At 46.5% G+C, this 17,222-nt stretch overlaps 1 pseudogene across 1 annotated transcript; it reads left to right on the top strand.

Moving 5' to 3' along the window:
* The first annotated feature begins 4,397 nt into the window (after positions 1 to 4,397).
* On the top strand, positions 4,398 to 11,765 carry LOC148007100 (sperm motility kinase Y pseudogene; annotated as a pseudogene). The gene is made up of 6 exons (XR_015646206.1): positions 4,398 to 6,061; positions 6,772 to 7,743; positions 8,205 to 8,299; positions 9,861 to 10,039; positions 10,156 to 10,366; positions 10,989 to 11,765. The product of XR_015646206.1 is annotated as a sperm motility kinase Y pseudogene (transcript).
* The last annotated feature ends 5,457 nt before the right edge of the window (positions 11,766 to 17,222 follow it).

The following is a 17,222-nucleotide window of genomic DNA, read 5'->3' as shown; positions in this document are numbered from 1 at the left end:
AAGTAAAAATGTAAACAAGCATCTCCATGGAAAATCAACAGCCCTGTTAATCTGGTCATACTTATAGGATAAGTCCAGAGGTGCTGGATACTGAAATCACAGAAGAAGCCAACACAAACTCAAACCGTTTAGTCTATAGGAATAAAAATACCACAGAAGCCAAAATGGGTAACGATATGGAGCAAACGCTCACTCACTCAGCAGATAAAATTACACCTAGCCCTTACTCACAGACCTACTTCATAGACAGTGTACATTCTGCTGGTACCTACTCAACACAATCCTAAATGCTGCAATCAAACCAAATGGTTTCTTACTTTGTTGAGTATGACATTAAAACACTAAAGTACTCTGAAGGAGGTTAATGGAATCTTCTCAGGGCCTGTGGAGGTTGGCTGAGGGAGTGCAGATTAACAAAGGAACACAACCCAATTTCCCCACCAGCAAGCAGAAACCGGCCTGATGTCAGTTGCCAATTCCTGAGGCTTTAAGAGAAGCCTACAGACTGGAAGGACTGAGGTAGGTGAGATTAAAGTACAGTTACACTAATTGCTCACTTGACGAATCAGAAGGGTAGAAACTGGAAAGTGCTCTGTGTGTGTGTGTGTGTGTGTGTGTGTGTGTGTGTGTGTGTGTGCGTGTGTGTGTGTGTGTGTGTGTGTATGTTCCATGCATGTGTTTCTGTGTGAGTGTGGTTGGGTTGTTGCTGTTGTGTGCTTAATTTGAGACAGAGTGTTACCACAAACTGAAGCTGTCCTAAAACTCACCCTGTACACAAGGGTGGTTTGGACAGTATAGAGACCTTCTCTCTCATGAAAGGGGGATTAATGATGTGTAGCACAAGCTATGTGTGAATGTAAATTTCAAAATCTGAAGATTTTATAAATCTCCTTTGGCTTGCTTTAACAATGCTGGTGATTATAGCAATACATGGTACACTGAGGACAGAACAGAATATATAGTGTGAGCTTTTGAGATGGTTCAGAGGTGAAAGGAATAGCTGATGATCTGAGTTTAGTTCCAGAGGCACTGTTAATAATCAAACACAAATGTAGCCGACTTTTATCCTGTGTAAAAATCAGTCAGGGCATCCAGTCATCTAAAGTCTGGAAGCTGGGGAAGGGAACATGGAGAATTAATATCCTAGTAAGATCACCATTGGAAGGGGAAGCCCTGGGTCCTGCTAAGACTGATCCCCCAGAGAACTAGATTGTTGGGAGGAGGGCGACAAGGGGGGCAGGATGGGGAGGAGGGAAGGGGATGTTTGCACGGAAACTGGGAAAGGGAATACTGGAAATGTATATAAAAATTACTCAAGTTAATATATATATACACTGAGGTCAACCCTAGATAGGGCATAGAGCAATCCATACATCATGGGATTCAACGGGGTGTTTTATGAAAGAGCTCTTTCCCAGGAGCACACCTGTGTGTCAAGGCCTCCCTTCCAGCTAGGCCTTTGGAATCTCCAGTGCTAAACACTGTCTCTTCCTTTGCAGAAGTGAAACATAATGAAAATTCACACTTCACAGTACAGTGAATAGCAGTAATCGCGAAAGGTGTAAATAGAACTGATGAGTACCAGAGTATGTGGATTGATGTTATATGAAATGTGTTTGGATGCCGTGCAGTATCCTCTTCCATGTACCTACATACTGAGCAATGACCCTGTACAATTTCTCTCTAGACAGAACCATCTGGAATTCACTCACTGAGGGACTTATGCCCTGGAGTGGCAGCTACAGGTAGGACTTGTGCAACCATGTCACGAAGCGAAGAGACAAAGATGCATGGATTAAATGGAGAGAAGCAGATTGGAATGGTGGAGAGGCTAACCTGCCAACAACTCCAAACCCCCAGCAGGATGACAATGGAGAACAGCGAGCAGTTTCCCAGCCAGCCTCACTCTCCATAGCCAGACTTCTTCCAGTCCTTCCATTTTCCCAAGGAAAGAAAAGTTCAAAAAGCAGGGACAGGGAAAGAAAAACTGCTCTACTCCCAGGAGCCAAGGGCAAACCCCCTGGCACCTCCCTGTCTGAGCCCATAAGCAGCCACAGCCCAGTCCTGAGATCATCTCTAGAGGCTCAGGGACCCAGGCAGATGAGCCCTTGAATCACAAAGGGTTCCACTACAGCATTCTATGGGTGTCAGTCCTGAGTCCCTGAGCCTGAGGTGCTCTGCACAGCTATTCAGAGAAGCCTTCTCCTGATCTCTGTACAAAGATCTCTGTGTTGGATGTCAGAGGAGAGTGTCCACCCAGCATGGGTTGGGGCTCTGGCCCTCTAATCAGTTGGTCCATGTTAACTTCTCCACAGAGAAAGCTTATGAGCTTTGCTGATGCATCCATTAGGCGTTTGGGGGATTCAAACTCAAGTCTCTGCCTAGTCCTGCAGCTTTGTCTCAGGTGTTTGATGATAACCTAGAGCCTTTCTGAGGACTTATGAGAACAGTGTCCTCTTGATGGGTCAGTTTAGAAACAGCTTTGTCTTTAAAAAAAGAAAACTATACCATCAGTTTGAGGCTATTCCTTCAGAATTCAAAGATAACGTGACACCCTGAGTGTAAACATGAGGACTTTTTAGCAGGATGCAGAGTAAGCATTCAAAACAGAGAACTATGGACAGCTAAACATCTTACAGGGTTTTATTTCTAACAGCCTAAAGTCTTTCCATAGCCCATAGAAGCCACGGTCTCAGAGTCCTTCCCAACCATGTCATGACAGGTCCTATTGTGACCTCATGAGGAGTGATTGTGAGGTGGCCCAGCAAACACATATTAAGCTGTTGCCAGGCCTGGAATTCTTTGAGTGCTTTGAGAGGAGGTGTGGAGTGGAGCCCTCTGCGACTTGGTTGTATCTAGTGAGCTGTGTGTGGTTGTATCGAATTTTACTGTACTGTGTATATGTGTATGTATCAGTGTGTGTAAGAGAGTGTGTGTTGACAGATTGGCCTGTGTGTGAGTGCGTGTACACTTTTGCCTGTGTGTTTGTCAGTATATGTAGGAGTGTGTGAGTTTACAGGTTTTTATGTGTGTATGTGTTTGTATGTGTGTATGTCTTCTTGTGCGTATGTGTATCCCTGTGTGTATGTGTGTATGTGTCTGACGTGTGTTTTTTCAGCTTTGCTTGTGTGTAAGTATGCGTGCTTTGTGTGAATCTGGGTGTTTGTAAGAGTTTGTGTGAGTATAAGTTCACTTCTGTGTATTTCTGTGTGTGTGCCTGTGTGTGTGCCTGTGCCTGTGTGAGTGCCTGTGTGTGTGTGTGTGCGTGTGTGTGTGTGTGTGTGTCTGTGTGTGTCTGTGTGTGCACGTGCCCATCCCCTTTTGCCCCTTGTATCTATATTACCTGCACCTCAGTGCAAGAGAGTGTAGAGGCCAGAAGTCACCCCGGCTGCTGTTCCTGAGGTAGGTTCTCAACCTTATTTTCAAGACAGGCTCTCTCACTGGCCTGCAGCTGCCCAAGTATCTGGGTTGGCTGACCAGTCGCTCCCAGGCATTTGGTATGCCACCCCCATAATATCAGTTTAAAGGCCTATATAGATGGCTGGCTGCCTATTTCTTGATTTTTGATTGATTTTTGGATGACTTCAAGAGAAAGAATTAGGTCACATATTGCCACGCCACTGGCTAATTCCTTATTGGGGTTTTGTTTTTTGTTTTATTTATTTATTTATTTTTTTATGGATTGCTGGTTTCATTTTTTAGTGGTTTTTATGTTCTCACATGCTATATTACTGCTTTGATTATTTACGGTTCTGCAGTCGGATGATTAACTCTATCTCCATTTTCAATGTCCTGCTGTTTCATCCTTTTACATTATTCCTGTTTCTCTATTTATTGAGTACAAGCAATCATTGGCTTAGACTTGATACAAATTTGCCCTTTGTGACACTTTGACTCTTCGGCCTTTGTTTAAGGTTTACTATTCACTGATATTTAACTGCCTTATTCCTTGTGGTTGGTTAATTTTAATTTTCAGTATTTTGCTCTGGAGAGTTGTGGATTTTTGTGGATCACTAGGTCCTGAAATTCAATGGAGTTTTCCCTTAAGTGTTGGCTTTTTATATTTGTTTGTTTTGTCTTATACTAATTCTTTCTCCTCTCGTTTCTTTCATCTGTTTTTTTTTTTTTCTTCAATGAACATCTATTCATAGTATTGACCATCTTTGGCCGCCCAATCCTATTGTAGTATGACGATTTTTATTTTCATCATTGCATTTAGTATGTGTGTGCTCTTGGCTTTCTCTTTTGGAGTTGGTTATTTGGGTGGCTTTTACTTATGACTCTTCATATTTTCCCCTTAACTTTTTCATAATTTTGCTCTATTTTTCTAGTCTAGTTTTTACTTTGTCTTGTTTGTTTTTTTTTTTCTTTTTCTTTTGTTTGTTTCTTTTAGGTACCACAAGTGTAATTTTAGCTCCTATATTGCTCCATCTTTTTCATTATTTGATTCCATTTTTGTTATTTTTAGGTAGCATTAGTACTGATAAAATGCCTACAGAGACTGAGGAGGAGTTACCAACCCCTACACCCGAGCCCAGTATCTCTGAGGAGGGCAACTTCCATTCCCAATACCAAGTATTGGGGACAATTGGGCAAGGGGGCAACGCCAAAGTCCTCCTGGCCCACCACCGGCTCACAGGAACCCCGGTGGCTGTCAAAGTTCTGCGAAAGGACAAGCAGTGGTTCCAGCCAGCCATGATGGAAGCAAACATAATGAGAAAGATCAACCACCCCAACATAGTGTCTCTCATACAAGTTATTGAAAAGGAAACGAGAATATACCTCATAATGGAGCTGGTGGAAGGCCAAGAACTCTACCAGTACATCAGAGAGTCAGGGCACATAGAGGAGGATGAGGCCCGGCAAATATTTGAACAGATATTGTCAGCAGTGAGCTACTGCCATGGAAAGGGGATTGTTCACCGAGACCTCAAACTGGACAATATAATGATTGATAAAAACAAAAAGGTCAAAGTCATCGACTTTGGGCTTAGCACCCAATTTCAACCTGGAAAAATGCTAAACCACCACTGCGGCACGTACTCTTTTGGTTCCCCTGAACTCCTCCTTGGCCATCGGTATGACGGGCCGAAGAATGATATGTGGATTATAGGAGTGGTCTTGTACTGTATGGTAGTGGGAAAGCTCCCATTTGATTCAGTGATCATCCAAGAACTGCAAAGACAAGTAGTGGCAGGGGTATATCCTGCTCCCTGTGGGGTTTCAAAAGAACTGGAGGACCTCCTTAGTAAATTACTGAGGGTAAATCCCAACTTTAGACCAACAGCAAGAAAGGCGATGAAACACCCTTGGTTCAAAGAACACTGGAACGGATTGATAGGTCCCTATGAAGAAATGCTTCCCCTCACACCAGACCCGGCCATTTTGGATGCCATGAAAAGCATTGGATTCCAAGCCTCTGTAGTAAAACACTCTTTAAAACAAAGAAAATATAATGAGGAAATGGCAACTTATTTCTTTCTACAAAAGCAGGCTCTCCAGGGGGATGGCTGCACAGCCCAGGCACAGCAAGTGAGTCCCGTTGTAGCCCCATTTCCTAGCCTTGATCCTGCTGCTGCTTTTAGATTAGAACCAAAGAGGAGTGGAAGCCTGCCAGTCCTTGGCACCTTGCGGGTGTCATCCTCCCATGGTCACGTATCTCACTATGGCCAGAATGCTCATCCAAAAGGAGGCAAAAGATCCACTGTGGCTGGTCGTCTCAGGCCTCTACCGATGACACCTACACAGGACCACTATCACAAATGTGCCGTGAGTGTCCCATGCATTCAAACAACAAGCATCTTCACTGAGAAGAGTAGCAATAAGGAAATCAAAGAAGACAACCCACTCTCCCACAGAGCCCCATTAGAGGATAAGCCCATCCCCAGCAGGGTCCGGCACAGAGGTTTTAAGGGGTGGACCAGGAATATAGCAAATGCCCTGATAAAGCTGTGTTGCTGCATGCCAAGGAGAAAGAAACCTCGCCTGGGGCAGAACAGAATCTCCCCCCAGAAATGAGCCACAGGGAGAGTCCAGAGAACAAGCAGCAGGCATAGCCCAGGTACCTTTGTGCTTTGTCCTTTCCAGTTTGCTCTATGCTCCTCCTTCCTCTGTCTCTGGTTTCCATTTTCCCCACAATTCTTACCTTGTATCTTCTCTAAGTTCTTTATGAGGTTTCCCCAACACCAAGCCTTCTCCCTCTTCTTGATTTCTCCTCTTCCCAGCAGGGACCCAATAGGATTGATGAGTTCCACACTCTACAGAGTTTTCTAGTTGGCCCATCCCTTCAGATGTACTCCAGCTCCCCCTTAGGCCAATAGCTCCCACAGGGTGAGGACTAGAGGGTCATGGGCTCATGGACTCCTCCAGGGGCTACTGATCTTTTAACATGTGGTCATCAATCACAAGTGCTGCAGAGCAGAGTGTATGTTTTCAAATGTAACATCCCATTCCATTATGCCTCAAAACTAATTAACAAGGTTTGTCATTGAATAAGTATCAACAACCTAGTTTGTGGGTTATAGTTGATGGTCAGAATCCTGCATGCATGCATATTGTTTTGCATACTGGTTTTTTTTTGTTCCTAAGACCTAGTGATCTATTGAATTTTATAGGTAGTAGTTCTAAATGTTTTCTTTCAAAGACCTCAACTGAGAAGTAGAAAAAAGAAGTTATAATATAGTAAGGCAAATCAAAGCTCCAAATGGTAAGCTAAGAATTCTACCTCACTGTCTTTTTTGCTTGGAATAAATTGTCTTGTCTATTTCACAGTGTCATCTGGAAATTCTTTCATGTCCTCAGTATAAACAGTAGGTGATTTCAGACACATGGCAATGGAAAAGACACCAGCAGAAACTACAGCAGCAACAGGAGTAGCAACAATAGCAGAAGCAGCATTAGGCACAGCAGCAGCAGGAGGAGGAGAGCGAGGAGGGTAGGAGGAGGAGGAGGAAGAGGAAGATGAAGAGAGGAGGAGAAAGAAGAGGAGGAGGAGGAAGAGAAGGAAGAGGAGGAGAAAGAGGAGGATGAAGAGCAGGGGGAAGATTTTGATTCCCTGTCCCCGTGAGAATTGCTGATGACTACTTCTGGACACAGATATCATGCTGAGAACTGTTTATCAAAATGATTTAACAGAATATTAATTTTCATAGAAGACATGTCAATGTTCCTGAGGGCATGCAGCCCTGGAAAAGAGAGCCAGATGGCAGAGGCAAGCAGTGTGGAATGTTCTTACTGAGGAAGACCTTCTCAAAGCTGATGATGTAATAGGTATGAAGGAGCATTTCATGGGAGTCACGGTCCCATGCCCCTGTGTCAGGGCACACAGAGCTCCTAGCCTTGCATCCTGCGTGAGAGGGGACCTGGAATATTCCCTGATCCCCACAGGGTCCTGGATTGCATGGTTCCCACTCAGTTATGGTCCTCCCTGTGCCTCATGGTGTACGCAGCTTCTACGGGCTGAATTTATATCAGTGATTAACTGGAGCTGGACCACAACCACACCACAGGCAAGCCCTGGGCACTGAGGACATTAAGAGCAACAGACAACATCTCCTCCACTGCTTCTGACTCTGCTCCACAAGGCAAGGCAGCTCCCACACAGCAGGCATCCAGCCTAACTCCCAGCAGGGAGAGTGTGAGATGTCTGTGGATGAGCCCACAGGGACTACAGGATTCTGTGGGAAGACATCTGGTAGCTTCTGGAGCAGCTGCAGCAGCCAGGACACATGAACTACAGTGGAGGTGAGCTATAGGACCAGGTAGCAAAGAGCCTGCTCTGGCCAATGCTGATCTGAATCCCTGGGTGCAGGCTGGAATAGTCACTCAGGGCTATTAGAGTGAAGGCCAGCCCAGGGCATACAATGTGTCACTAACATTCTTAAAGTCTTGTCCAGGAAATAAACCACTGGCCTTGACCAGTAAAGTTGAGTCCAGACTCATGGGCTACAGGATAGCAGATTGAACTGAGTCTGAATTCCCATGAGTATGACCTCTGGCTGCTCCCTAGGCTCAGTATAGATGAGCATGAGAAGGCACCATTGCTGTGTTTGCAGGAGTAGCAGAGAGCTCAGAATACATGACCCACTCCTAACCCAGACTGGAGCCACTCTGGGGAGGAGATAGCATCATTTGAGAGATGGGCTTATGCGGGACACTGTGCTCTGGTTTGTGGCACATACAGCTCCTGTCTTTCTTGCTGACAGTTCAGATCCTCAGCTGGCCTCATCACGGACAGTCCCATGAGGAGTGGGTGTTTGTTTCCTGCTTCACAGTTAGGGCAGGAACAAGCCCAGACGCAGTGAGTAAGGACAGTGCTTCTGTCTTGACCCAGCTTCCTTGTCCTACCCCCTCCCCCAACTCATATCAGGAGCCACCCAGAGACCTTCATAGGAGTGTGGGTCATGTTAATGGGAATGCACAGCTGGAGATTAAATTCTGGGTAAGGTCTCCATACAGCCCTGGTGGCTCCCACACCCTGCCTACCTAAGTTTTCCCAATTGGGTCCTCATGGTCGTGGAGAATATTCTACAAGCTGCCGTGAAGATACAGCCAGTTTCTTGGTAACATTGTGTTTAGCAGAGGTTCTCTGCTTCAGGCACAGGGCCTTCCAGTGAGAGGGTTTGCTGAGTAGCACACCAGGACCAGAAAAGTGTAGAGCCCTCCAGTGGTAGACATGAAGTACTGCAGGAGTTTATTTCCTGATTTCTTCACATCTTCCTTGTTCTAAAGGCTTTTTGTCAGACACATAGGGACCTAAGAAACTTGCGTTTGAACCCCCATAGGGAACCCAGGACACTAAACCAGCAGCCCCGTTAAACGTCGGCAGAGGACAGTCTGGGCTCTGTGTTTATAGAATGGCTCTAGACTGGTATGATGACTGATTGACCAGCCAGTCAAGGAGAGTTAGGGACAGTTAGAGACTTGGAGGAGAGCATGAGCGGCAGACACAGCAGACTCCAGGCCAACAGTGGAACCAGTTCATTTAATAGAGAAGCATTTGCCCTCCCAAAAGGCTGTCAGCTTAAGGCACTGCACTGAAGACCTGACCCAATAACATGCCCAATTTACACATCACCCACCTGTGGCTTGTGGAGGGTCCTCAGGGTAGATCCTAAAGTCCATCATGGCTGAAAGGCAGAAGTTTGCACATCATTGCAATGTGCAGGCTACTCTCTGCTGATGGGACCCACACACTCTGTGAAAAAGTTTGCTTAAGTGAAAGTTGGCCGTCCTTGAACTCTCTGGTCTTCCAGGGTAGTGTGTGTTGACCACATGCAGAGCCATTCCTGAAAAACATAAGTGCCAAAATTCAACAATAGGGAGAGAATCCTGTGCCAGATGGAATCCCTCAGGCCAGTGCGGATTCAGAGACATCCTATGCCATGGCATGGAGGCTCCCAAGAACTTCTAGGATCAATGTGAGCCACACAGGGGCCACAGTCCATCCTGGGAGAACATTAAAGTATCTGGAATTATCAGGGACCCTAAGGTAGGTTCGTCAGGATATGGAGCTGATGCATGGTGGGATGCTTGGAGGATACAGCCTAAGGCAACGTAGAGGAAAGTGTGTTATGAGAGCTAAGACAGAGCAACCACACAGTCTGAGAACAATTTTGCTTAAGTGCAATTTGGCCGTCCTTGAACTCTCTGTTCTTCCAGGGTAGGATGGCCTATCGGGCCCAGGACAGAGCGACTATGCCAGAATTACAATGGACTGTAATAGAGATGGAGAAGGTGTCAGGATGGGACTTGGGCAGTGGATGGAGCTCTATGACTGCAAAGCCTGCCTAGGCTCCAAGGACCCAGAGCTGGCTGCTGCAGGAAGTCCTAGATCACAACTCTGCCGTTCCTCTTCCCAGGTCTTGCTTTTAACTACTGGACCCAACACAAAGCCTCCCTTGCAGGCTTACCAGAGCATGAAAACGAAATGGCCACCTCCTGTAACAAGAAACACTTCTAGAAGAGGAAGGAGACATCAATACATTCACAAAACTTTCAACTCGAAATCTGTCTTGCCAATAAGTGTGCAGGGATAAAGGTAAAGCAGATATTGAGGGACCAACCAGTCAATGACTGACACAAAGTGAGATCTGTCTCATGTGACAGACACAACCTCTGACGCTATTTATGATATTCTTTCTGATTTACTTGCAGACAGAAAAGTAGCACACCTGTCTCCAGAAGCTTCACTCAGCAGGTGAAAGCCACAGCCAATCCTCAGATGGAGCTCGGGAAGTCTTGTGGAAGAGTGGGGGGAGAGTGACAAGGAAACTGGTTGGGATAAAACACTACAAGAAGTCCCCTACCGTCAGATACCTTGGACCATGGAGTATGCTAGAGCCTGTGCAACCAACCCCAGAGCCAGGTTAGCTATCTGCAGTTGGTCTCCATGTGGGTCATCTGACAAGTAGATCCAGGACTGTCTCAGTCTGTGTTGCCTGCCATTGGATCTGTTCCCCATACCCGGACTGCCTGATTGTAAATCTGTGGGGCAGAATGTGCTCGGGCCACCTGGGACTAGATGTCCCGGGGTGGTGTGGTACCCAGGGACTCTCCCCTTGTCCAAAGAGAAGGGAGAGCATTATGGTAGAAAGGATTTGTAAGGTGGGACTGGGAAGGGAAGAGGGAGAGTGACTGGGATCAGGATGTAACCTGAATAAAGAAGACATTATTGGAAGTAAAAAAGTTAGCCTGGAAAATGGAAAGATTGATAAGTGGCTAAGAGCACTGAATGCTCTTTCAGAGGTCCTGAGTTCAAATCCCAGCAAACACATGGAGGCTCACAAATGTCTCTAATGACATCTGATGCCCTCTCTGGTCTTTCTAAATACAGCTACCCTGTACGTATGCATAACGATTGATTGATTGAATGAATGAATGAATGAATGAATAAATAAATAAATTTTACCTAGACTTAGTTATCAGGCAATGAATAAAATGTCGAGATTATGTTCAAACCCATGTCATGGATTGCCTGGATCTTTTAGATCTTCAGGAAACATCTCAACGAAGAACAAGAGAGGCTGAAGAAGAATGGGGAAGGGTTTGATCCCTGAAGTTCCTCAGTGTCCACTAGCACAGCACTTGTCCTTGGGAGATGACATCTTTCACTCTTCCTGACTGTTGCACCAATCAGAATTACAAGCTCTGTGGATGAACCTGTAAAAGAGGACAGTTGCTCTTGGGCCAATATGGAGGTTCCTGACCTCTCAGCAAGCTCACTGCGGACTTTTGAGGTCTCTGGAGGGTGAGCAAAATGAAGACACACAGAGTAGCCTCAGGTTGAGTCAGCCAGGCCCAGGGGGCTCAGTGGTGTCTCTCAGATTCCCAGGCCCTCCCTGAGATTGAACACACTACACAGTGTAAGAGGATTAGGGGATAACCAGGAAATGCAGTTGCTCAGGTGTCTGGCTCTGTAGGAGGGAAATAAATCACAGTGGGAAGCTTCAGGACAGTCAGGTGACCTGAGCCCTCCACAGAGTCTAAGTCCAGAATCACAGACATTCATCTGTCCACAAGTCTCCTAAACACGGGCCTTGACTGACCTGCAGTCCAGAGTATGTTATTATACAGTGTCGCTTAGAGAGAGGACATACTTTCCAATTAGGCCTTTTCTGTGTCACACTGAGACTGGGTTTATGGCACAGCTGATGCAGATGGGGACTGGCCACAAGTGGCAGTCTATCGCAGATGAAATAAATAAATAAATAAATAAATAAATAAATAGATAGATAAATAAATAAATAAATAAATAAATAAATGAATACCCACTTATCTCACTGCCTGCAATCCTCATTGTCACCACAAGGGAGCGCTGCTTTGACATTCTCAGAAAGAAAAGCTGACTTCCCTCAGGGAAATGGATGGATGGATGGATGGATGGATGGATGGATGGATGGATGGATGGATGGATGGATGGATGGATGGATGGGTGGGTGGGTGGGTGGGTGGTTGGATGGATGGATGGATGGATGGATGGATGGATGGATGGATGGATAGACAGAGAAGTGATTTGACTTAATCAGTTTCTTCCTTACCTACTTTTCTGGTCGAAAACACACTGAACATGTCTGCTGCAATTGCTTGTTCTTCATTTCTGCTTTCTTTGGCTGTTCATTCAAGGCAGCTCCCTTAGAATCTGCTCATCTCAATAAAGGTCCATCTGTGGAATGTATAGCTTCTCAGTTAGGAGCCAAGGGATTCTTGGAAGGAGTTCCCAAAATCCCCTCTGGGGCAGTTGCCAGTGTTCTCTACTTCAGACAGCAGCTGCATGAAGCAAACACACACCTGTCTGAACATTACAGCTTGGGTGCACGTCACAGTGCACCTGCCCCAGGGTCCTTGCCAGTTGCACATGCCACAGGGCCACAACTACAAGATCCCTTCCCCAGGAATCATGCCCCCTTGCATCTCCCCCAGGATTCCTGCTCTGTTGTAACTGAACCAGGGTCCCTGCCCGGTTGTTCCTGGCTCACGTTTCCTACTCAGTTTTACCTGCCCCAACGACCCTGTCCCACTGCACCAGCCTCAGGGATCCTGTCCCATTGTGCCCACCATGCTGCACCTTCCTGAGAGTACCTACTAACTGTTCCTAGGTGGCATTTTTCAAAATCTAATTCAAAGATCTTGCCAGTCAGAACCCATTGTCTTTATTAACACCAAGTAGATATTTGCAGGGCTTCCTCACCTACACTTAATCAATCCCTTCTCTCAGTTGTCCATGTGGAAGCAAAGAAACTAGCAGCAGAACATGTATTATTCATCCAGGATATCAGCATCCCTAGAATTCTCATGAGATGGGCTGCTGTGACTGTGATACAGGGGTGGCAGGGAGGCTTTGACACTGAACAAGCCCAGAGTGCTGCCTCTGCTCACATTGTGCCAGCACCTTAGCCTACCTCTAGATGTCCTAAACTCTGAGAGGAGGAAGGAGATCTTCCTACATAGAAGATGTTCTCTGAATCTGTGCTGGCCAAGGTCAAGCCAGAGTGTTTGCACATGCCAGTTCCAGCCCCTGAGGGTTCTCTGCCTGCCTGGTGTTTTGTTCTGCTTTATGTCTGGCAAGGTGAAGATGTGGCCCATACTAGGAATATCTTTGAAGACAACTGCCCTGGGTTCCCATGCTAAAATTCAATTAGGGACTGACAGGGACCTAAATAACAACAAGACAGTGCCAAGACCATGAGTTCCAAAATCAAGAGCAAATGGGGCCTTGATGGTATCCTGTGCTGATCTGACAGGAGTCAGCACACACAATTCTCCTGCACATCCAATGCCCCTTGGAAAAATCCTCTGTCAAGGGTAAGTGATGCCTCATGAGAATGAACTGTCAGCGTAGGACAAGACACTTGGGACTACTGTCCTGAACTCATCAGTCTCAAATGAATGGGCTTTGAAAAGTTTTCAGGACACAGAATAGGGGTGTGTGAGCAAGTGCAGGTAATCCTTGGGTAACACATAGTTCCCGAGGAGGTTCTGAGAGCTGTTGGATCCACTCCTGGAAAAGGCAGCATCGTGTTCAGGGGGGTAAGAAAGCATGAGCCTGCTGATGTTTTCACAGTATTGCATGGGAACAGTAACAATGCCCTTAGGAGCAGGATGTCCTAACACTCTCAGATCAAGCAGACAGCCTAGAGCCTATTAGGCCCATATCCCAAGAGAATACCGGTCATGTGTGAAGCTTCTATAGCCAGGAAGCTGGAGCAGGGAACATTGACATTGTCTCAGTTAGGGGTTTACTGCTGAGAACAGACACACCATGACCAATGCAGCTCTTATGAGGACAACATTAATGGACACAGGATTGCAGGTCAGAGACTCAGTCCAGTATCATCAAGCTGGGAGCATGGCAGCATCCAGGCAGTCATGGTGCCAGAGTAAGTGGGAGGTCTACATATTCATCTGAAGGCTGCTTGAGGAAGATTGGCTTGCATGTGGATAGGAAAATGGCTTTAAAGACCATGCCCACAGTGACACACCTACTTTAACAAGACCACGCCTCCTAATATTGCCACTCCCTGAGCTAAGCATATACAAACCATCATAGACTCTTGCAGGAGGGTGGTACTGTTCTATCAGAGAGAAGCCTCTGCTCCCGTTAATATACTGAGGTCAACCCTGGGTAGGGCACAGAGCCCTCCACACATCCTGGGACTCAGGGAGGCATCCTATGAAAGAGCTTTTTCCTAGAAGGAAACATGGGTGTAGGCCTCCCTTCCAGCCAGGCTGTAGGGAGTCTCCAATGCTAAACTCTGTCTTTTTGCAGAAGTGAAACAATGAAAATTCACCCTTAACAGTACAGTGAATAGCAAAAATGGTGAAAGGTATAAAAAGAATCAATTAGTACCAGAGCATGAGGATTGGTTTTATATGAAATGTGGGTGGGTGCAGTGCAGTATCCTCCTCCATGTACCCACATGTTCAGTAACTACCCTGTTCGATGCAGCTTTACACAGAACCATCTGGAATCCATTCACTGAGGGACTCCATCCCTGGACTGGAAGCTACAGGTGGGACTTTTGTATCCAGGTCTCCCAGCCCTGGGACAGGGATGCATGGATAAAGTGGAGAGAAGCAGACTGGAATGGTGCAGAGGTTATCCTGCCAGCAACCCCAAGCCCCCAGCTGCATGACAATGTAGAACAGCGAGCAGTTTCCCAGCCAGCCTCACTCCCCATTGACAGACTTCTTCCAATCCCTCCTTATGCCAAGGAAAGAAAAGCAAAAAAAGTAGGGGCAGGGAAAGAAAAATTGTTCTACTCCCAGGAGCCAAGGACAAGCCCCCTCCCATCCTCTGATCTGACCCCATAACCAGCCACAGCCAAGTCCTGGGCTCATCTCTAGAGGCACATGGACCCAGGCAGATGAGCCCTTGAATCACAATCGGCTCCTCAAAAGCATCCTATGGGTGTCAGTCCTAAGTCCATGAATCGGAGGTGCTCTGCACAGCTATTCAGAGAAGCCTTCTCTTGATCTCTGTGAAGATCTCTCTGTTGGATGTCAGAGGAGGGTGTCCATCCAGCATCAATCCAGGGACTGTGGCCCTCTAATGTGTTAGCCCATGTGAACCTCCCCACAGAGCCCCACCTGTCCTTGTGCAACTCCTCCTTGAACGCCTTCTATAGGAAGATATTTAGAGTCCCTTGCAGGAGGCAGGGAAAATGGCACACAGCTGAGGGTGGTAGACAAACCTGGGAACACATCAAATATTGAGTTGGTGTGAGGCTCCCTAAGCCATGCTTGGGCAGGTCTGTGCCAGCGATCCCATAAGACCCTTTGATTCTCCCCATGTACACAGCAGGAACCAATTGCCAGTCCTACCCTCTGCCCAGAGCAAAGGGAGATTGGAACTTGGATTCCAACCCTGGCCATTCCTATAATACCTGACCTTGTAACCCTTGCTCCCTTTGGGGCTCAACAGTCCCCCTCAAATGTAGACAACAATGTCTAGATGGTGTTCACATCTTTTCTTGCCTGAAACTGTGCTGTGTTTGATACTACAAACCAGGAAGTAGGGACTTAAACTTGAGATCACTGACTCAGGCTAGGGAGGACTCCAGGGCACCTGAGCTCAGCTGCAAAGGCAGAAGCTGAACCACAGTGAGCAGAGGTGGCACACTTTGCTGTTTCTTTCCTTTTCTGCTCTCAGGCCTTTCAGTGAACTCTACAGATGAGGATCTTTCCTCCCAGGCTTAGTGTCTGCAGCCATGAGAGTCCTCTACAGGGGACTCCAAACCCCAGAAGAGTCTTCAGAAGGAAAGCGCTACACACTGCACTGCCCCCAGCACTCTGAGAAACAGAGACCCTTTCTGGGCTTGGGCCAGTCAGTGCTCAATAGTTAGCTTCTGGCTGCACTGGCTGCTCACAAATAACACAGCAGACTGGGTCCTGTGACCTGGCTGTCACAGACTGTGATTGAGAATTCATTTCAACTGTGTCAGCATAGCCACTCTGTTCCTTCTGGCCCCAGGTTGCACAGAGCTCCTTGTCCTCATACATGCCTCTTCCATCACTGGACCTTAATATTTAAAGTGCGCCCTACACTCTGGATGGACTTGGTTTTCTATACATCATGCCAACCTCTGTGTTAGAGGAAGTGTCTGCCTGTGTATGCCTACCCCTTTATGTGCCTAGGTGTCCATGCATACCACTACCCCATGTCCTGTCAGAGGCCATCCTCTGGACAGGTCCTCACGCCTGCATGTCAGACCACCTGTCTTCAAGCCCCAACCCCTCCCCACTGCACAGATGCTGAGCTTATGGGCTTTGCTGATGCATCCAACATTGATGGGGGTTTTGGGGATTGAAACTCAATTCCTTACCCTTGGGAGGCAAGTGCTCTGCCTATCCCTGCAGCTTTGTCTCAGGTGTTTGATGATAACCTAGAGCCTTTCTGAGGATTTATGAAATCAGTGTCATCTTGATGGGTCAGTTTAGAAACACAGCTTTGTTTTTTTTTATTTTTTTTTAACAGTGTACCATCAGTTTGAGGCTAATCATTCAGAATTCAATGAAAAAGTGACACCCTGAGTGTAGACATGACGACTTTGAAGCAGGAGGCATAGAAAACATTCAAAACAGAGAACCGAGGAGAGGTAAACATCTTACAGGCTTTGATTTCTAAAAGCCTTAAATCTCTCCATAGCCCAAGAAGCCAGAGCCTTGAAGCCCTTCCCAACCATGTCATGACAGGTCCTATTGTGACCTAATGAGGAGCGACTGTGAGGCGTCCCAGCTAACAGATGTTAAGCTGTTGCCAGGCCTGGATTTCTTTGAGTGCTTTGAGAGGAGGTGTGGAGTGGAGCCCTCTGCGACTTGTTTGTATCTTGTGAGCTGTGTGTGGTTGTATTGGATTTTACTGTACTGTATATATGTGTATGTATCAGTGTGTGTAAGAGAGTGTGTGCTGACATATTTGCCTGTGTGTGAGTGTGTGTACACTTTTGCTTGTGTGTTTGTCAGTATATGTAGGAGTGTGTGAGTTTACAGGTTTGTTTGTGTGTATGTTTGTATGTGTGTACCACTTCTTTTGTGTGTGTGTGTATCCCTGTGTGTGTGTGTGTGTGTGTGTGTGTGTGTGTGTCTGTGATGTGCATTTTTCCAGGTTTACTTGTGTGTAAGTATGTGTGTGCCTGTTCCTACGTGAGTGTGTTTTGTATGAATCTGGGTGTTTTTCTGTGTGTGTGCCTGTGTGTGTGTGTGTGTGTGTGTGTTTGTGTGTG

The sequence above is a fragment of the Rattus norvegicus genome, chromosome 1, assembly GCF_021556685.1.
Source record: "Rattus norvegicus strain SHRSP/BbbUtx chromosome 1, alternate assembly SHRSP_T2T, whole genome shotgun sequence".
NCBI lineage: Eukaryota > Metazoa > Chordata > Mammalia > Rodentia > Muridae > Rattus > Rattus norvegicus.
Note: the sequence above shows the minus strand (reverse complement) of the source record. Positions and strands in the feature narration are given on the sequence as shown.